Here is a 19,364-nt window from a genome sequence, read left to right as displayed (position 1 = left end):
GACCAGGTGCAGAGTGACTGGACATTCATGTTGTGCTGACGTCAGGGTCTCGCCTTTAAAGCAATGTCCCATATGTTTCCTTACATCCACCACCTGCAAGCATGACTTTGCCATGTCAAGTGACTGTTTAGGCTCTGGCAGGAGAAGATGATGCCCAGTTGAGCCTTTACAAAGGAGGTTTGGCTTGGCACAGACACAGGTTGGGTCTGTGTCGTCCTGCATCTTCTGCTGTGTGAGCAAAGTGTGCTGCTGTCCGCTGCTATTCATGACACCACTATTCCAAGCCACAGGAAAAATGTCTTGGTCATCCCATCCAGCTGTGACGACAAGGAGGTAATGGTAAGGACTGATAGCTCCCATGTGGTTTAAATATCTGGGTTTTCATGCTGCAGCTTGCAGTAGAGGTGCTCTGAAGTGTGTAATAGTGTAAGATGTAGCTTGGGGTCATTGCTAAAGGAGAGGGGTGGCATAGCTTTGGAAACCTTCTTCATGACTTGGGTTATCTCACATCTGCCTTTTCCCTCAACAAGTTAATGTTTTGTTCCAGGAAGGCAGCAAGGTATGGCAGGGCTTTTCTTCGCTGCAACACATTCAGTACTATGCTGAGTTTCACCATGCCTAATAATTGAGCTTATGCAGCCTTTTAGCAGGGTAGTGGTGGTCATAAACAAAGAATTAGTTTAATATCTTATGACAGAACTAATGTTAAGGCTTTTCCTGCTGGCAACTTGGAGCCTTCACTTGGCCTTGCCACTGCCAACAGTTTTTCCAGCTCATGGGTGACATCCTCCCTTCTTCATGAGCAAAAAATGCAGACTTACTCCGTTCCTTAAATAAGGATATGAAAGGATTACTTCTTAGTGATACTATGGAACCAGCAAAGATCATCAGCCAAGAGGCTGCTGTATTTTAGTTAAAGGTTTCTTTGAGGAGATGTTTCTAAAGGAGATTGATAGCAGCAGGGGAGCTGTAAGAGAAGGGCTGTCCATTAAAGAAGATCTAGCACCAGCCCAAGTAGAAGCCCTTTTTTTTGAAACTAGTTGCTTTCTAGTTTTGATTAATGACTTGGCACCAGAAATCAGACATTCAGCAGCACTGGGTCCATATAGAAATGAACTCACTGGGAATCACTGATGCAAAGCTAAAGGTTTAGAGTAGTGACCAGACAAGCCAACTCTTTTAGTTTTTGAATCTTCTACGTGTGTGCAGAGAGTCAGCACAGTTGCTTGTCTGACAGCCTCTGGGTCTGAGGCTTTTGTGCTAGGAACAGTACAGCAGCATAAATTCCAGAATAAGATCAAATCTAGACATAAGCAGAAGTGTATTGTTTCCATTTGTGATCACGTAGTTCAATGGGAAGCCTATTCTGCACTCAGTAGGAGATGTTCAGGAAGATATTTGACACCAAGAGAAAGCAAATGAGATTAGCAGTGTTTCTCTCATTTTATAAGAGCACTACCCAGCAGGTTGAGTCCAGTTCAGTGCAGAAGCTCACTTACCTCATCTTACTCTTTGCAGATTACCTTTTTGCTAATTTTCCTGAAGAACTGATAGTCGAAACCGTAGATCTGAATGCCAAAGAGGAAAGAAACAGTTTAGGATGTCCTAAAAGACATTTCATTATGTGAAGAGAGGAATACTTTAGTGAGTCCTGGGTGCTGTGCTTTGCCTCTCCTGGCTTGGTCAGGCAGGGAATCCACTGTCAAGGGTGCATCACTGTTCACAGCCGTTTTGCTCTCATCTGCTCTCAAGCATTCACATACCTCAGCACCTGCATGAGAGGTGTGTTAAAATCGTGTAGTGGCTGTCCAGGCCTTGTTGTGATTAAAGCTGCTATGAGCTGTTCTCCAGAGAGCTGGGCTCTGGTGTAAAAGCTCCTCCAGGCAGATTGGGAACAGCTCAGGAGCTCACTTCCCCCTTCTCATCGAGTTTTGGATGGAAAAACGAGTCTGAAAGCTGCTAATACTTATATTTTTGTATTCAGCTGTGCTATCTGAGGGCGGTATCAGTTATCAGCACTGAGACAGACACAAAAGGGGGGGGGGGGAGAAAATTGGGGCATCTTTGTGCTCACAGTAAAACATGGATATTTTCAAGCTCATTCCTTAAGTGTGGGAGGAAAGGAGTTAGGGATTAGATGTGTGGGGGTGTGTTAATGCAGGTATTTCTCCACCAGCTTCAGCTAAGATCTCTCAAGGCTCATAAATCTGACTAGCAGGGCTCTTGTTTCTGTTGTTGCTGAATGGTATGGATCACTAGGTAGCTTTTTTTCCTTTTTTTCCTTTTCTTTTCTCAACTTTTGTTTTATTATTTGCAAACTCTCTTATCTTGGGTAAAAAGAAACGGCCAGAATAAAGAAACCAAAACAGCCGGGCTTGTTTAGCTTCATTTCATACAGCTTAGCAAAATCCACATTGTTCTTCATGGGTGTTTTTCTTCCGGAGCTAGCAAGGTTTCTCCTTCATTATGAAAAAGGTCTTGACAGTGTTCTTCTGGAGTATATTATTTCTGCCAGGTCATTTTATAAATTACAGTGAGATTTCAAGGCCCAGGAAAAGGCTGGTCCTTGCTGATTCTATAGATCCCACAGCCCACATTTCTCTCCACTGAATGGGCTATAGCCCCTCCTGGCTGAGTCTGCTGATGAATTGAAACATCCAGTAACTACTACAGATTGTGAACTGATGAAGTTAAACAGTGGCAAAGAAGAGGATCTGCAGCTCCTTTGTTTTTTCAGTAGACAAATCTGTATTTCCCTCAAGAGCCTTTTGAAAGACCTTCAAAATAAAGCTCAGGAGGCTGAAGTGCCATCAATTAATCACAAACTGAATTCCTAGCGCAAGGCACACCGCAGCTTTCAGGACTGGTACGTTAAATCCCAGGCCTCTTTCACAGAAGCACCTGTCTGCTGTATTTTGGGGTTTAATTCTGTCATCCTTTTCCTTTTCTTCCTGTGTTCTTCTGATGATGATTCCCCCATCATTTGAGTTATCTTTCTGGCATTATTATTCACTGAAAGGGGTATTTGAAAGGAAGGTGAGGTTTACTGAGAGGAAAGAACTGATTTTATTTCTTCAGGATATCTTTAAGGATACATATTAAAAACAGAATCTCCCTTTAAGCTAAGGCTGTGGCAGACTTCGTTACCTGTTTTGGGAAATTGCTTTTATGTGGAAGTTTTGTATATGCAGAAAGCTGTTTGTGTTTATTAAACAGAAGCACCCATCCAGTTCACAGCTCTTCCATTTCAAGAAGATTGAGACATTGAGGGGCTTTTTCTTGGCTTTTTCTTTGATACTTTCCTAGCAGGCTTGTTCTTATTTAAAGCAAACATCAGACAGTTTTGTTATACCTCCATTTCTCTATGCTTCATGCTTTGGGTAGGTCTCTTTTAACAAGCAAATGATGTAATCTCTCTGTTTTCTCCAGGTCAGCTTCTCACTGTTTTGTTAATGTGCAAAAACACTCAGATTTAAAAAAACCACAAACAAAACAGCTGTCAACACTGTATGTTTGGACTCAAATAATAACTGAAATGGAATATGATGTATTTTTAATCTCTTAATATGTAAAAGGTAAGACATGCACTGAATTAATTCGCTATACAATCAGACACATGACACTAGGACAGGAAGGTCATAGCTTCAGACAGAGAGACACAGGACAGCGGGAGATTTCCACAGCTCATTTAAAATAAGTTCATAGTTTTCTGGCATCTCTAGAATTTGGGGTCTTGTTGCTAAGGAAAAAAGAGAAACTTAAGGACAAGGGAGGTTTAAAATCTGTTGTAGCTTTCTGAGCTTCTTTTGGTAATTCCAGCTTTCCCATGTGAGCTTTAGGTTTATTAATAGTTTGCCTGTCCAATAGTTATCTATCACTCTGTTGAAGAATTAATGTTCACATAGATGTACAGCTTTATTCATTGTTGGGGTTTTTTTAACACTTTGGGCATTACTTCAATGTTAGTATTACCTTCCTGTTCAACCTACATTGAGTAGGAGTACAATGCACAGCAATGGCTTCACTGAGTGAAGGGGTGAGTGTTATTAATAGTAAACATCTCACATCAGCCCTTTGCATCTGAAATTTTCCAGTGGTTCTTGTTCAGCCACAGTTTGGTGTGCACGGTTAATGCAAATCACCAGCCGGTGTTTGAGCTGTTGTGCAGTGCGGCCTTGACACACACTTAGTTGCAGTAACCATTTAATAAGACAAAAAATGCCTACCTACCTGTTGTCCCTCTTTTCCTCAATGGTAAGGAATTTTTAGGGAGAATTTAGGAATACCAGCTGTGGCAGCCAAGTCCCTTAAAGGAGGCAGAGGACCCTTTTAATTTGAGGACCCTCTTGGTTATGCATCTCACCTGTATGTGTGCCATAGAATCAGCAATGGTCCAGTGTTTAAAAAGAGCAATAATGATGCTTAGCATGGAGGTAACTGCTGGGGTGTGGGAGGAGGAGGGAGGAGTGAGAGCAGTCTCACAAAGTTACTGCTCCTGGAGGTTTCCATACCACATGTGTAGGAGCTGCCTTACGTGAAAGCAAAGAAAGAAACACTGCTTTGTGGGCATCTTGCATACAAATACATCTGGGTGCACATCTGTGCTGGGATACAGACATAGATACAGATCGTTAACATCTATTTTCTGAAGGTGATCCAAAGTATCAATCACTTGAATTACTGCAGTAAAACCTGTCTTTTAATGAAACAAAAGTGAGACATGAAAATAAAAGGCAACCTACTTTTAAATGTTTATAGAAGATAAAGGTTTAACCACAAGTCTTTCATCAAATGGAAGACAGTAGGAAAAAAAAGTATAGAAAATGCCCTTTGGCTGCTCTTTACTGTGTGGTGAAACCTCACAGTATCTCACCTCATATACTATATGGGCCCTAAAGGCAGCTGGAAATGTTTAGAAATATGTCTATTTTGGTACATGGCTGCCTCTCTATCTGTTATATCCAGCAGTGTTTCAAGGAAGGGAGATATTTGCTTAAATGAAAAGCCCAGACCAAAGTGTGAGATGGTAAATGGTGCTCGAGGGTATACAGCAGTCTAAACGGTGCCCTCTGTTAAAAGAATCAGCCACCTGACTGCTCATTAGTTAGCAGTAAATAATGAGGAATAGCTTGAGGCAGGAGCTCAGAAGCGCAGATGTCCCAGAATATTCACCCAGTTTGTGGTGTCATGAGATCTGTAGTGTCGTGAGCTAAAATACACTTAATCCCTCTTCTGAGTGAAGTAAAGCATTTTACAGTCTTTGTGGAGTCTAGTAATTTTGTATAATCTTTTCAGTGAGGGTATCAGAGAAGAAAAAGCAAGGTCTGTGAGATCAGGCAATGACTGCATACTTTCCCCCTTCTCCATTGCATCGCATGCCCAAAAGGCATTTAGCAATTAGTGGACACCCCTGGAAATTCCCCCGCTGGGATGCTGCCCCCTCCTCCCTTTCAGAAGGTTGTAGGTGATGCATTTCGAATGAGACTGAGAACAAATCTGAATTTCTCAGACGGTTCCTGTTCTTTTAATAGCAAGACCAGTATCTCAAACCAGAATCGCCCTGAAAAGGGGGGAGTTTGGGTGAAGAAGGTAGGCAGTGGCAAGATACAGGCAAAGCCCAGCTCCTGTTTAACAGTGATGGTTTCATTGCAAAGAACTGCAGAAATACATGTGGCTTGTAGAAGTATATATGGCTTGAGTAGAAATTTGTTTTAAAGTCCATGGAGAGTTTTAAAAAAGGCTGTATCTTGTATCTTTTTATGTTAAGGCATTTTTATGCCTTATGATATTCCTTCTCTTAGAGAGTTCTATAGCAAGGCTGGGTTTCTTTGCTAAATTTTAGGTCGCTTTAGATATTGGGTGCTTTCTAAAATCAGAAGGTATTCATTGTAGAGTTCTTATAAGCATTTAAGCAACAAAGAAGCTTCAGCCCCATTAAATTTTAGCAAAACTAAGTGCCTGCATTTCCCTTTGCTGAGCATTCCTCCTCCCTTTTTTCTGTTTGTGCCACAGTTTGGGTACAGCTCCCCAGCTGTATGTGGCTGTGTGAAGCAACACTCTTGAGAGGAAGATCAGAATAAAGATGAAAGTCAAGGTCTGTTCTCCATGCCTAGCCTGATGCAACACCCCACGCACTGGTGAGTAGGAGTGGGTCTTGTCTGGGTCTGTTCTGGCTTCTCTCCACCTCCTTGACCCTTGGGCAGCGCATCAGAGCCTAAGCTCCAGTTGGTCTCACCCCCTCTTGTATCAGGTGTCCTCTTATGTCACCCTCTCCCTACAGCTCACAGCAGTACCTGCCTTGATGTTTCTTTGATGTGCCCAGCTTAGCCTCATACCAGACAGCCCCTGTGAAGGTGTCTGCACAGGAAGGTACTCCAGGCAGACTCCAATGCCACGGCTGTTACATGCTTTTCAGTCATTGGCAGCTATAATCATTGCCTGTGGGGGTACTGGTTGAGGTCCCTGCCCCATTCACAGTAGGTTTCTTACCTCCTCCTTGCAGCAATCTGCCTCTGCTTGTGGCCTATTTACCATGCTTTGTGTGTTCGTTATCTGAACTAAGATGCTGACCTGAACCCCGCTTATCCGTGCCTTCTTACCTTCCAGCACTGTGTCAAATCCTTTTTGCTGAGAATGTTAAACATTTTTTTCTCTGGTCTGAAAAATCAAACAAACACTGCCTGGGAGCTACCTAAATCCCGTAACCAAGGGGTTTAAATTAGGAAGTGTTCTGTATAGGAAGAGCTTAAAAACATAGGCCTAGGCTGCAAGACCAGGTTCTTTCTTTTGTTCCTGTAGACTTCTCATGGATCTCAACATATATGTTAAAGGCAGGGGGGACATTTGCAAGCAGATGGGAAGCTGGGCAGTAGTGTGAAAGCATGTGGAGAGGAGGATGGATGCCACCGATGAGGGTACTCTGCCAGGGAGGGATAAATCTGGCTGTGTCCTTCCTGTCTATGCTGGGCTGTGGCCATCCTTGTTCTTGACATCTTTTTCCCTGCTGATGCCGGGGTCCTGCATGTGCTCAGAAGTTTTTGTCTGCCCTGGGGATCCAAACTCAAAGGTAGAGGGGTTCTCCACCAAATGACCTCTGAATGGCAACAGCCCGGGAAAGGCTGCTGTGTAGCTGCTCTGGGGATATTAAACTGTGAGAGAACTGATCTAGCACTTTTTATGCCCTTTAAACTTTCATATTCTCTGTCTCTTTCTCTGTCATGCATTTACAGGTATAGAGATTTAAAAAGAAAGTGCAAGTGGAAAGAGAAGTGGGAAATCCAGCCTCAATAAACTCTCCATAAAATCCACAAATTAAGAGCTAGTACATCATGAAAGCATATTAGTCAGAGAGCTATAAATTCCAGCAAATTGATTGTCATATATAATCAAAACCATACTATAATATATAATAAGTTGGAATAAATACCGCAAACCAACCTCAGGCTGTAAGTTTAAGATTAGCCCTTCATACCACATATACCTGAGGTATAAATAAAGAAAGCAGGAGTGCTTAAAAAAAATAGAAAAAGGGAAAAAAGGTGTGTGTCCTAAAAATGGGGGCTGAAATGAAAATGTGATACTTTGGGTCACACTTAGAAAGGGACTGCAAATCACTGGATGGCTTGAAAGCTTTTCAGAGCATAGATGTGTTTTCATGCACCGCTTAACTGTGACTGGTCTCCTGTTCTTGAGCTGAACCCATAAAGAAGCTTCTAATGATGGTCCTCAAAGAGCGTGTGTGTGGAGGTGACAAATGCCATGGGTGGCTGTGACACAAGGTGTGCCTTGAGCAGCGAGCACAGCAGTGGTTTGACTTGGTCAGGAATGGTTGGAGACCATCAGCTGGGACTGCAGGAGTCCGGCTGGCTGCAGTACTGCTGTGGCCATGTCCAGACCTGCCCATGCTCCCTGGGTGTTCCTTTACCCCCACAGTAAGCTGCAGTGCCTGGGACACCTCAGTTACAGATGGGCTCATTCAGAATGATGGGATGCCTCCAGGAACTACCTCATGGTTTGCGATGCTCACCAGGACCTGCTAAATGCTGATGAGTTGATGGGTTTCAGATCATTTGTCAAATTATTGTGTAGGCTTTTTTGAAGCTACATATTTCTTCTAACATTCATATGGTCCTAATAGCCCAGAGCTAGCAATAACCTGTATTTAATGTAACGGTGTGCAATTCTTTCTATGGGTAATCTGAAATTACCTGACAAGGATTCCCAGTGCCCAGCCTAGAAGCTAGTTTCTTCTTTATTTAGTATATATTCAGTACTAGTTGCCCAAGGTGCCTTCCTCTCTGCGTTATTATGATATAGGCCTCTGGTTTCCCATATCATACATGTGGAATTTCTTTTCTCAGGACCTGAGCAATCTGAATCTAATCCTTCAGCAGGAAAGATGTTTAAACATCGTGGCACTGGGCCTTCCCCGAGCTTAAAATCATAACCTACAGTGCTGCCTCCCAGGCAGAGGAGCATCTGCATTAAGGACACCACTGGATTAAGCAGTGATTAATTATGTCAAATGGGAGAGGCAATGAGTGAAATCATACGGAGAAACCAATGGGAATGGCTGGCAGCAGGACAAGGCAACCTGCAGGATGGCTGGGCTGAAGATGCCAATCCTGGTGCCATGTGGAGGTCTCCCAGCCTGTCTGCCTGAATCCATGCCAGGGCAACTGCTGACTGGGAAGCAGAAATCTGTTGGGGCTGCAGTCACTTAGGGTGGAGGCTTGTAAAAGGGAATGCAACCTCACCTGAGCTGGGGGCACTGACTGCATCACCTTCCCAAACACACACCGAAGGGTTAGGCAGTTTTCATTCACATGGAGCCCGAATTGCACGGTGTTTCCTTCTGTCAGTAACTACTGCCAAAGCCCTTCAGGTGAAGATAGACTTGAGAAGCGTCCCGAAGCTGCCCGAAACCTGATACTTCCTTCCTGGCGGGATTCGAGTCCCGCTGTCAATAGCGTGTCAGTGCCGAACGGAAGCAGCGATGTTTACAGAGTTAACAAATGGACTTCAAGTTAAACACTGTGAGGCAGCTTTGTTCCCCAAGCAGTGGCCAGTCTGCAGAGATTACTCACAGGTGAATGTTCTGTTATGCTTTCTGGACTTATTCTAACATCGTGTCATTTTTAATTGCTTTTCTTGAGAAAATATGCTTGTGACTCCATCCTCTTAGCCTCCTTAGAGTGCTCTCCATGTTAACCTCTTCCCAAGGCCACGTTCACCATTTCTAAATCACACGTATACCTTTGCTGACTTCAGTTCCTCCAGTTTGGGAATGCAAAGTTGTATTCTGCATGTGGCATGTGCTCTGCAGTGTTAAACTCCGGGCTTGCATAGAGTACAAGACTGAATTGTACAGACTTTTTTATATTGGGCCCTGATCCTGTGAAGAAGTACATGCTGCACGTATTTCAAGCAGTCTTTCTCTCTTCCTGCAGACAGGAAGCTGTTCAGCGTGTGCCTAAAGCCCCACAGAACTGCGACTTGCAATATGTAAATCCTGCAGCAAGGAGAAGGTGAAGCTGCTATTGCAAGACACCCTTGGGACGGTGCAAAGCAGGAGGCATCTCCCTATCTGCCAGCGTGGTGTGTGTCTGCCCCGCTTTGTTAGACCCCCATCCTCCCTCCAGCCACTGCAAAATTGGATGCTCCCAGTGCTCACATCCAGATTTGTCTCAGGGGATCCCTGAGTGGGTACAAAGCCTCAGCAGGAGTGGGCCCCCTCTGCTCGTCATCACCACTAACCATTTGGGATGAAGTACGCAGACAGTGTGATATTGCTGACAAACCCAGCTATAGCTGGTGGACTGGATGTACATCACTTGTTTCAACAAGTAGCAAATATGAAGCTGGAGGAGAGGGCAGGAAAATATCCAGAGCTGAAATGAATGTTATTGCTTTTCAGTAAGCTAACAGGACTCCTTGCAATAGGATCAAAATAGATGTTTATCTGCTCTTATGAAAAAAAAAGAGAGGAAAAAAGGAAAGGGGGTGCTGCTGCCAAGGTTTATGAAGAAGAATCTGTATTATTGCATTATTTTGGTTAAACACTGTTTATCAAGTTTTTCCTTTCAGTCGGCACTCTTAAATGTAAAAAGCAGATCTATCAGCATCTAATGTTTCTTCAAAACACCATGTAGTGTCTAGAAGACTGAACTATCAGACATGCTTGTCATGTACACATATTTTGTTATTAGATGTGTTCGGGCATGAATTTTGGCAGGGTTTATTCACAACTATCCTGAACTTTTCTTGACACTTTTTATGGCACGTAATACATCTGCAACTCAGGGCTTGGTAAGCCCTTAACTCTTTAATTATGAGCCTAGAAACTCCCTTCCTAATTATTGTCCTATAAGCAACATGATCTAATTCTCATGCCAAAGCCCAGGAATTCATGCTGCAGGTGCTCCGCTTTGTTTGGCTGCCTTTTGCTTTTTATGGTGTCAGGAGAGTAGTATAGGCTCTGCGTTCTTGTGTCAGTGTAATCCTGGAGCAGTTTGCATTTGCTTGCTAGCTGACCTGACTGATACCTCGCATTTGTCACTTTCTCCTGCATCTTTTCCTCCAACTAAGGACGGTGCTCAGCTCTCACACAGTGCATGCCATTTAGACCAAGTTTAACCAGAGGACTGATTTCCTCCTGTAAAGTGTTAGGGTTTAGTACTGGGATTCGTACAGTGCGAAGAGATGCCAGAAACCTTTTTAAAGTGAGTTGGATTCGTATAAGTGCTGTAGGAAACAAGAGTAAGACTTACTTATCTGATGTGTCTAACGCTATGTAAATCCCATTTTACCCTACAGGGAAACTGAACTGGAAGCTGGCTCAGTGTCTTGCTAAAGGCCACAGAGGTTATTGGCACCAGAGAGTGAACAGACCCGCCAATCCCAAGTCTGTGCGAACACTTTGAAAACTTCATTTCCTTCTATTGGACTGATTTTAATGAGAATAATGAAACAGGGAATTCTTCTCTCTTTCTTAGGGCCTGAGGGAGGAAGTCAGGAAAAAGCTTGTCTGATGATTTAATTACTTTAATAAAAGAGAGAATTACCTACCAAGATATTTCTGTGAAATTTCTATAGAGATGCATCTATTTTATTAAATATTAAGTTAGAAAGCAAAGATGCAGCAACCTGCAAAAACCTAAAAGACAATTCTATCTTTCCCAAGTATGCAGAAGTCCTACCTACTCATGCCATGCTTATTTATGAAATCATTCACATAGAATTTTATGTAAACCTAAATATATTTAAGCAAGGATATTTTGCTTTCTTAGGCTCTAGGCAAAAATTATGTAATTCAGTGCTAAATATATTTCTGTTCCTTTTCTTATTCATTCAGTACATATATGAAGTTGATCATCTTACCAAAATAAAATGGTTTCTGTTCTTCCTTAAATCTGGAGTTGCTAGCATAGCCCCAACAGGGTCTTTCTGTAGCCTTTCAGAACACGTACAAATGGTGCAAGGTGTTAAGAGATGCAGGCCACGAGGCCAAGAAGTTTAATGATGGATTTATTATTGAAAAGGGTATGCAGTTTTCTGAAACACTAGTTGAACTTCAGGCTCCTCTTAAAGTTGCTGTTTAAAGAAGAGAGTTCAGTACTGAAATAGTGCTATCTCCAGAGAGGAACTCGAAGGACCTTTCATGGGTGACAAACTACATAAGACTTCCAAATCAAGTTGTAAACTTTCTCTCCTGGTAAATAACAATCATCAAAACCATGTAGCTGTTCCCCAGGTTTATACACTGAAAGCGAGAGAGCTTAAACTTCATCAAAATTCCAGACCGAAACAAATCCAAACTTTTGGGTTAGTTCATACTTGGATTTGAATTTAATAATTTGGACTGATTTCTAAAGCCATACTGGTTTTGCAATAGAAGCTTTGCTTATAGCTGTATTTCTCCAGGCTGACAATTCCTGATAAAGCATTCTGAGGTTCAAGATCAGCACCACCTGGAATCTTGTTTAAAAAAAGCAAAGTATTTCCCTACCTCTTCCCATGCAGCTGAGTAATTACTTCAAGCCTGATGTCTTTGTGTTAAATGGCATTGCTTCAAACTCTGTGCATGTCAAGCAGCAGAAAGCTAGGGGAGTTTGAAAGGTTATCGCTGTTTCTCTTTGAATTCCTGTGTACTGAAACCCTTCGGAGATGGCTGCCTACTGCAAATCATTGTTTGACAGCTTCACTCAACTTCAAGACTTGTCAACTCAGGGGGCAATCTGACAGCTCTCAGGCAATAAAGTAAACAAGGGATTTGGCGCGTCAGAGAAGGAATGCATAAAATCATTCCTAATATTTCTCCTATTCATAACATGTCACCAAGCCAGTGAAGTTATGAAGGCAGCAAGTCTCAGCTTCTTAAGCATCCCAGGTGCGCATTTGCAGGATGAGGAAAAGCTTGGGGGAACCCTGGCAACCGGCTTCCACCAACTATCATCTAGATTTGTTCCACTGACGGTATTCCTGGTAACAATGAAAACTCAAGGCATTCTTCTTCAGATGGATGTTTTTTTCAGGTATCATATGTACTAGCCTGAATTAAAAGGTGATTCAATACTGGTGGAAGCAGAGCCTCGTTTAATAGTAGCTCTTTAAAACCAAAGATGACCGCGTTGTAAGTTTTCTGTGTAGTAATATAGTTAAGGGATACTTCTTTCATAGCAGCCATGAAACCTGCAGACACTTTGGTTGTACAAACGCTCGGATGCAGAATCTGTAACGGTGCCGGAACCTGCTGGGGGTTGTCACTCCATGGATTTGACCACTTACATTTACGGACTTACAACTTGCACATGAAGTAGCAGCTACCTTTTCTGAAGCAATCACTTTTATAGGGCCTTTGTGGAAATTGCCTGAGACACCTTAAACAGCCTGTTTTTTTGCAGGATGCTGAGCCCAAATTCTGATAACATGGCTATGTTGATGCATCACCAATGGAATGCTCAACATTATTAGCAGCTTTTAAGAATGTAACCTGGTTCTTTGGCTATTTTCCTGTGTATGTTCCTGTATTCCTATTGGGGAATAATTTGATACAAAACAAAGTATGGAAAATCTGACCTAATTTTCACACTAGTGTGACTGTTCCCTGCACATCTATTTTGAGAACTCCTGCTGGTAACACACCTAGAGCTGACCCCTTTGTTAACTGCGTGGCATGTGCATGACAATAAATTACCTGTTGTCATTATTGAAAATGACTAATGGCCTGTTAGCCTTTTAGGACATTATTTAAAAGTCATTTTTCTAAAAGAAGAACTATATTCCCTCTTGAGGTAATGCTTTTTTTTTTTCCACCCCTTTAAATAACTCTATTAACTGTTGCTGCTCTGTGCTATTATATGTGGTTTTCCAATTACAGTAGTTGCTGTGCAGCAGGCTTGCAATCACAGCTAAATTGTCTTTTGATTCCTTTTCTAATAAGGACACCTAACTGAACACCCAGCTCAGGTAAACCTCTGTAGCTGTGTTTTCAATAGATCTAAGCTGCTATCGACTAGCTGTAACATTTAGGGTAATGTTAAAGATCTTCATTTACTGCAGTATTACAACTCCATTAATTCACATTTTAAACTGAGCCCTGAACAAATGCACTTCAGCAGCCACTTGTGCTTGCTAAAAGATTAAAGGCTCTGAACCATGTGAAGAAAGGAAATCTTTATAGGTTGCTAGCTAATGGTTGTTTTCTTTACTGTTAGAGTCAGTGTATTGAATTGTAATGGACTGGATTGACTCCACATAAGGAAATTACAAAGAACAGGATCATTTTTTTGCAGGTGAAAATGTCACTCATTCTGGAAGTCAGCTTTACGCTTCAAAATGCTGGACTGCAAAATCATGTTTGAAACTCTGATGGGTCTTTTTAGCATGATATTGCTTGCTTGTTTATCTGCCTTGTACTTTGAATTAGCAGCTTAAATAGCTGTAAATACAGTTAGTTTGACATCAGACATGGAGGTGCATGTAGTACTTTACATTATGCTGTGACAATATGGAATACATGGGATCTCCAGCTTGCAATGCACATGAATACTTGGTCAAAGGCACACACAGTGCTACCAGTGTGCAAGTAAAAATTGATCAGAGGAGTAAAACTCTGTTCTTTTGCAGTGTTCCTAAGGCCTAAGCTGTATTTATGGATTTATGTCTTGCTGCTACTGTCATGACAAACTCAGACACATCATAGCTGCTCAGACTAAGTGGCAGAAGGGCAGAGAATGTTTCCATGGCTAAAACTGCCCTTACTGCATAAAGCTAGACAGAGAGTGATGGGAGTTAATCACTGAAACATGAACAGGCAGGACTAGCTTGTCATAATAAGAAGCTATCAAATCACAGCTCTGTTAAACTCTTCAATGTTTTATCATAAGCAGCTGTCAAACTCTTATAATTTCATGATTAATACATTACAGAGTGATTTCCTCCCTCATACTGTTGCCTGTAGCGGGTTTTTTAACTGGAGGTGGGTTTGGTAATTTATTTAAAGCGAGCTGCAACTCTGCATGTGTATGTATACAAACATGTAGAAGAGCACACATTTTCCTCCTTTAAGGAGGAAATAATTCTCAGGCCTGGCTCCATGCATAGGAGGGGACTGCTCCGTACATCCTGCCTTTCATCGTGCCCCTTGGAAGGCAAAGAAGTAGGGTTGCAAGCACTTGTGTTAAGCTAGGCAAACCTAATTCACTGTATCTCCCCATAGTAACGTCTGTGAGTAGTGTCACTAGAAATAGCTTCAGTGTCACCTATTCCTGTGGAAAAACAGAATGGAGTTATCACTGGTTTGTACATGGACGAAATTGAGGGTGAAAGAGAGAGTGTAATCATTGCTAAGTCTCTCTCGTAGTGTTTTCAAGTGAAGGAAAAAGCACGGGACATCTGCTTTACCAAGGAATGTCTGGGGCTGCTGGTGCACTGTTATAAAAGTTGTGAGGCACTTGAACCAAACTAGGAGAAACAAGATGGCCATTAAATAACTCAAAGCTCTGGCCACCAAAAGGCTTCTGGGCTATCCCTTAGAGGGCCCTGCTGTGCCCCCTTGGGCGATGGGAGCCAGTGACTTGAGGTATTTGCATGTTTCACTTGAACTGAAATTAGTGCCCTTGGAAATTAGTGCTAAACAACAGGTATTACAGGCTGTAATAATGACTGAGTTGCTCTTTGCTATAGCAGACCCCAGCCACGACAGGATTTCTATCTTTTGGGAGACATTTCAGATCAGCCTGCAGTCTGAGGCTTTTTTGGACTTGTGGCTTTATGGATTTGCTTGTTTAAGACAGTTGGTGTTTGCTTTAAGTTTTTAAGCAATAAAATAATAATAATAGTTTTTTAAAAGCTTTGAAGAAAACTGCTGCCAATGTCTGTTTCTTTTGGAATTTCTAAAAAGGTTTCTGAGGAGGGCTCCTTTGTGACAATATAATTAAGCAATGAGACATGACAGCTAGTCATTTCAGGGTTATTATTGTATGCCTAAGGTGGCATTGCAGGCATGAAGCTGAAGGGCGAGTGGCTTTAATCACCCATTAAGTGCAATAATCCCTTTGATACGCACTGTCTGGAAAGACTTATCAAAAAGGAATTTAGGAACAATATTAAGATGAACAGACAAACTGGTGAAGACACCAGGCGTGAATATTGATGTGGTTATAACATCACTGACAGACACACTAAAAGCTCTATTTGTGTCATGTTTTCATCATTAAAAGCACCCTGAAGGAATGACATTTAATAAGAAGCAAAATATTACAAGGAATTCTTTGATATTTTGGGTGTTTTTCATCCTTAAATATTTGTTTTATATACTTCAGGCGTAGATCACATAGACTTTAAAGTGAATCAGCTCATCTATGCAGTACAGCTGGATAAAAATGCAGATGGTAGACAACGATACAGTGCAGTCCTATCATAAAATCAGTTAATCTGTGACCCGCAATTCTAGCTCACTTCAGTACCTCTGCCTCACACTCTGCTCCCAAGGGAAGCAGCTCTTCCAAAGGAGAGAGTTCCTTCATATGGCCTGTGAAGATGTGTGGTTTCCACATCTGTTTGAGCTTGTAGAGCTGGGAATTGAGTGATAGTCTTCAATGGTGATACAGAGATAGATGCCAAATTGCCAAGCTACTTCATTGACTTAGTAAAATATTTTGACTGGTTTTAAAGGAAGGGCATAAAACGTGGTTATTTTCATATGAAATGGATTATGGAAAGACACAGTTTTTCAAAGAAATGTAATTGTGTGAATTTTTGAAATGTGAAGTTTTATGCTATTATGCCACTAAGTGGAGAAATCCAGTGCCAACATAAATGTTGGTAACATGTTCATTATATTTGCAGTTCTGAAAATGTTTGCTTTTCCTTGGCCTCCTTCATGTGTATTAATACATTAAAATAATCATCCAAATGTAAATATGAGGGATTAAAATATTTGCTATGACTCGATATAATTGCCCTATGCTGTGGAAAAGAGTATTTTGCTGAATTGGCTTTTGTGTGAACTTAGGCGATGTTTGCCTATTTTCTGCTGTGTACAAAAAGCTTTGCCCTCTATTTGAAGCCTGCTTTGACTGTGTAATTACTATGCTCCAATTTCTTTCCATTTGGACAATCAAGGTTTCTCCTGTCAGGCCATTTGAGTACACATGGGCTGAACAATTAAAATCTTCCTGTTGTGGGTGCATGGGGGGTTGTGGGGATTTTGTTTCAGGAGAGAAGAAGGGATAAAAACTGTAAAGCTGTAAATGAAAATTGATGAGAATTGGACCTATGTTTTGCTTTTCAAGGAAATTTATGGAAATGCAGCATAGCAGGGCTGTTGTCACTGGTGGCCTTCAAAGGAAAAAACACCAAAATGAATTCTTTGAACAATATTTAAAGAATTAGACTTAAAAAAGAAAAGGAAAAAAAAAAGTCAACAAAATTTGCTCCAAAGAAAGGGTTAAAAAAAATCTGCTGAAATTTCCCTAGGGACAGGATAGTCTAGTTTTGAAAAAAGTCATTGTTATGCTAGTAATAGGATACGCCTTAAGCTTGTTCTGAAGTTTTATTTTCTTTACTGCAGGTTGAGAAAGTTTCTCTCCATCGAATTCCATGCAGTTGTTCTGGAAAGGAATGGCAAAGCTGTGCAAGGCTTCACAATGAAAAAAACCCCTCTTCCTGTAAAGGCAGGACCCTGCCAAAATAAATAGGGACTGCAGCAAACGGTACAGATGGTCATTTCTTTTAAGCACGTGTGTATGTATTGTATATAATATGAGCATACATACGTAGCATATATATGGGTGTGTATTTACATAAATTTGCATACATATCAATATTTTTTTAAATATACATTCTGGAGCCTACATAATCAGTGCAAGCTTTCCTGGAAACTGAGCTCTTAGCACTGAAGTTCATCCTGTAGAATGCTGAGATGAAGGTTAACATGCTGGGATACAAAGGCTAATTTCTTAATAACGATAAAGTTACTGAAAGCAACGCAAGCTCCTGATGCCTGAAACAGCCAGATGAAAATGGCATGGTCTAGTGATTAGAAGGTTTTAGAAGGAAATAATACTTTTCTTGTCACTGGGCTGCATTGGCAGAATGAGTGCAGCAGCTGGAACGCATATGCAGAGTGTTTACTGGAGCGACTCTTACACTTTCAGACAGAAGGAAATCCTGTGCAGGATTGGAAAGCGCAGAGAGCTGTCACCAGGGAATAGGCTGTCTGTGTGTCTCCATGAAATAAAAGCTGTGCGGACGACAGAGCCTGCAGTGGGCACTTCCTGCCCCCTTTGCTGCAGCAGTTCAAGATTCCTTTTTCTTTCTGCCCCTTATTTATTTATTTATTTATTTATTTTGCTGAAAGATATTTAATCTGCTGGTATTATCAACAGAAATGCTGATAAATCAGGATTTGCTTTGTATCAAACTTCAAAAATACGATTAAGTATGGGGTGTTTTTTTGTTATTGGCTTTTGGGTTGGGTTGGTTTGTTTGGTTGTTTGGCAGAAGGAGAACCTGGAGACCTCGCCATCCCTCAGGTTGCATAGGTTGATCTGTCTAGGTTAATAAGACGTCTGATATTACTTGGGGTGGGTTTTGCTTGTTTGGGGTTTTTTTCCCCCAAAGCTGTGTAGCTTTCTAGCTACTGTGAATGCATTTAAAGCAGTAACAACTCCCAGCAACTAAAAGCTTCAAACACAAGGTGTGGTTTATTGTTTGCTAATGTCCAGTATCTGCTAATGAGTAAGAAAACATGTTAATTATCCAAATAAGTTTTTAAAGCCGAAAATAATGATGTGTTTATGTGACAGATTTGTGGGAGGGATTTCAAATATAATCATCATCAATCTGGCTACAGCCAAAATAAATTTTATGAAAAGTAAAACAAACTGTTGCACAGACAAAGTAGGCCTTCGGGGGCTCGTGTAATAATCTGTTTTCTTATTGAGCTGTGTATAATATTTCTGTTCATTTCTTGTCCAGATAGGATCTCAGTGTATATAACATTGCTGTTAAAGCTAAGAAGAGTCAACAGATGCCACTACCCAAAGGAGAGGGGAGAAAGAAATGAACAAGAAATGCAGACATACAGTTTTTGTGTCAAATAAAGAAGCCATGCCCAGGTAACCGTGTCAGGCATGGTGCAATTGTAAAGGTAAGCATTAAACAGAAGAGCTTTAATGTAAGGATGGTAACTTTTCACAGGAATATGTGACTATGTCAGGGTGTATGTTCCAGAAACCCCAGATGCTGCTGTCACTACTAATAAAATTATTATGAGTTTCGAGCTTTCTGGTGACGTTCCTGTGTATGTTCTCTCTTTTACTGAATGGAACTGTCACATGTAATCAGATGAAGGAGAGAGTTGGGGCCCCCATTTCAGAAGCACGGAGGCAGCGCTTACACAGGAGCAAAGTGGCCAGTAGCCCCAGTCAGCGCTATCTGCTCTGGCCTGAGCTCAGTGGCATGCAATGGATGGGGGAAGCTGTGCTGGTGTTCGGGTGATGGTGAGCCAGGTTGGCAATGTTTTTTGGTGCTGAGGTTCTGAAGGCTACTGAGCACAGCAACTGACTCCCAATGGACCTGCTCTATTAATTGCTATCACTGATGACGAAAGGCTTAAATTCCTACTTGCACCAGTTCCAGTAAAAATGCATCAGTCATTTTTGATTCTTTTCTTGATGCTTTTCTGCAATTATGTTTTAAGGACATTTTTGCCAGAGAAAGGGCTTTTGGGTTGAGCTGAAGCCATGTCACAATCTTTCATTCACAAGTTCAAATGCATTACATCCAGCTGCCAAAAAATATCTGCTTTGGCATCATTGTTCAGCTTCCCTGTTCCCGTTATTGCTTTCCAGCCAGTG

At 41.6% G+C, this 19,364-nt stretch overlaps 1 long non-coding RNA gene across 1 annotated transcript; it reads left to right on the top strand.

Moving 5' to 3' along the window:
- The first annotated feature begins 6,019 nt into the window (after window positions 1-6,019).
- On the top strand, window positions 6,020-18,730 carry LOC133219740 (uncharacterized). Its single transcript, XR_009727507.1, has 3 exons — window positions 6,020-6,137; window positions 17,075-17,247; window positions 18,484-18,730. It is a non-coding gene; the product is annotated as an uncharacterized LOC133219740 (long non-coding RNA).
- Window positions 18,731-19,364: the final 634 nt, after the last annotated feature.

Source organism: Neopsephotus bourkii, unplaced genomic scaffold, assembly GCF_033783945.1.
Source record: "Neopsephotus bourkii isolate Nb327-2 ecotype Australia unplaced genomic scaffold, CSIRO-AGI_Nbou_v1 NB_1373, whole genome shotgun sequence".
In the NCBI taxonomy this organism is placed as follows: Eukaryota; Metazoa; Chordata; class Aves; order Psittaciformes; family Psittacidae; genus Neopsephotus; species Neopsephotus bourkii.
The sequence above is the reverse complement of the archived record's forward strand: the minus strand, read 5'-3'. Positions and strand labels throughout refer to the sequence as shown.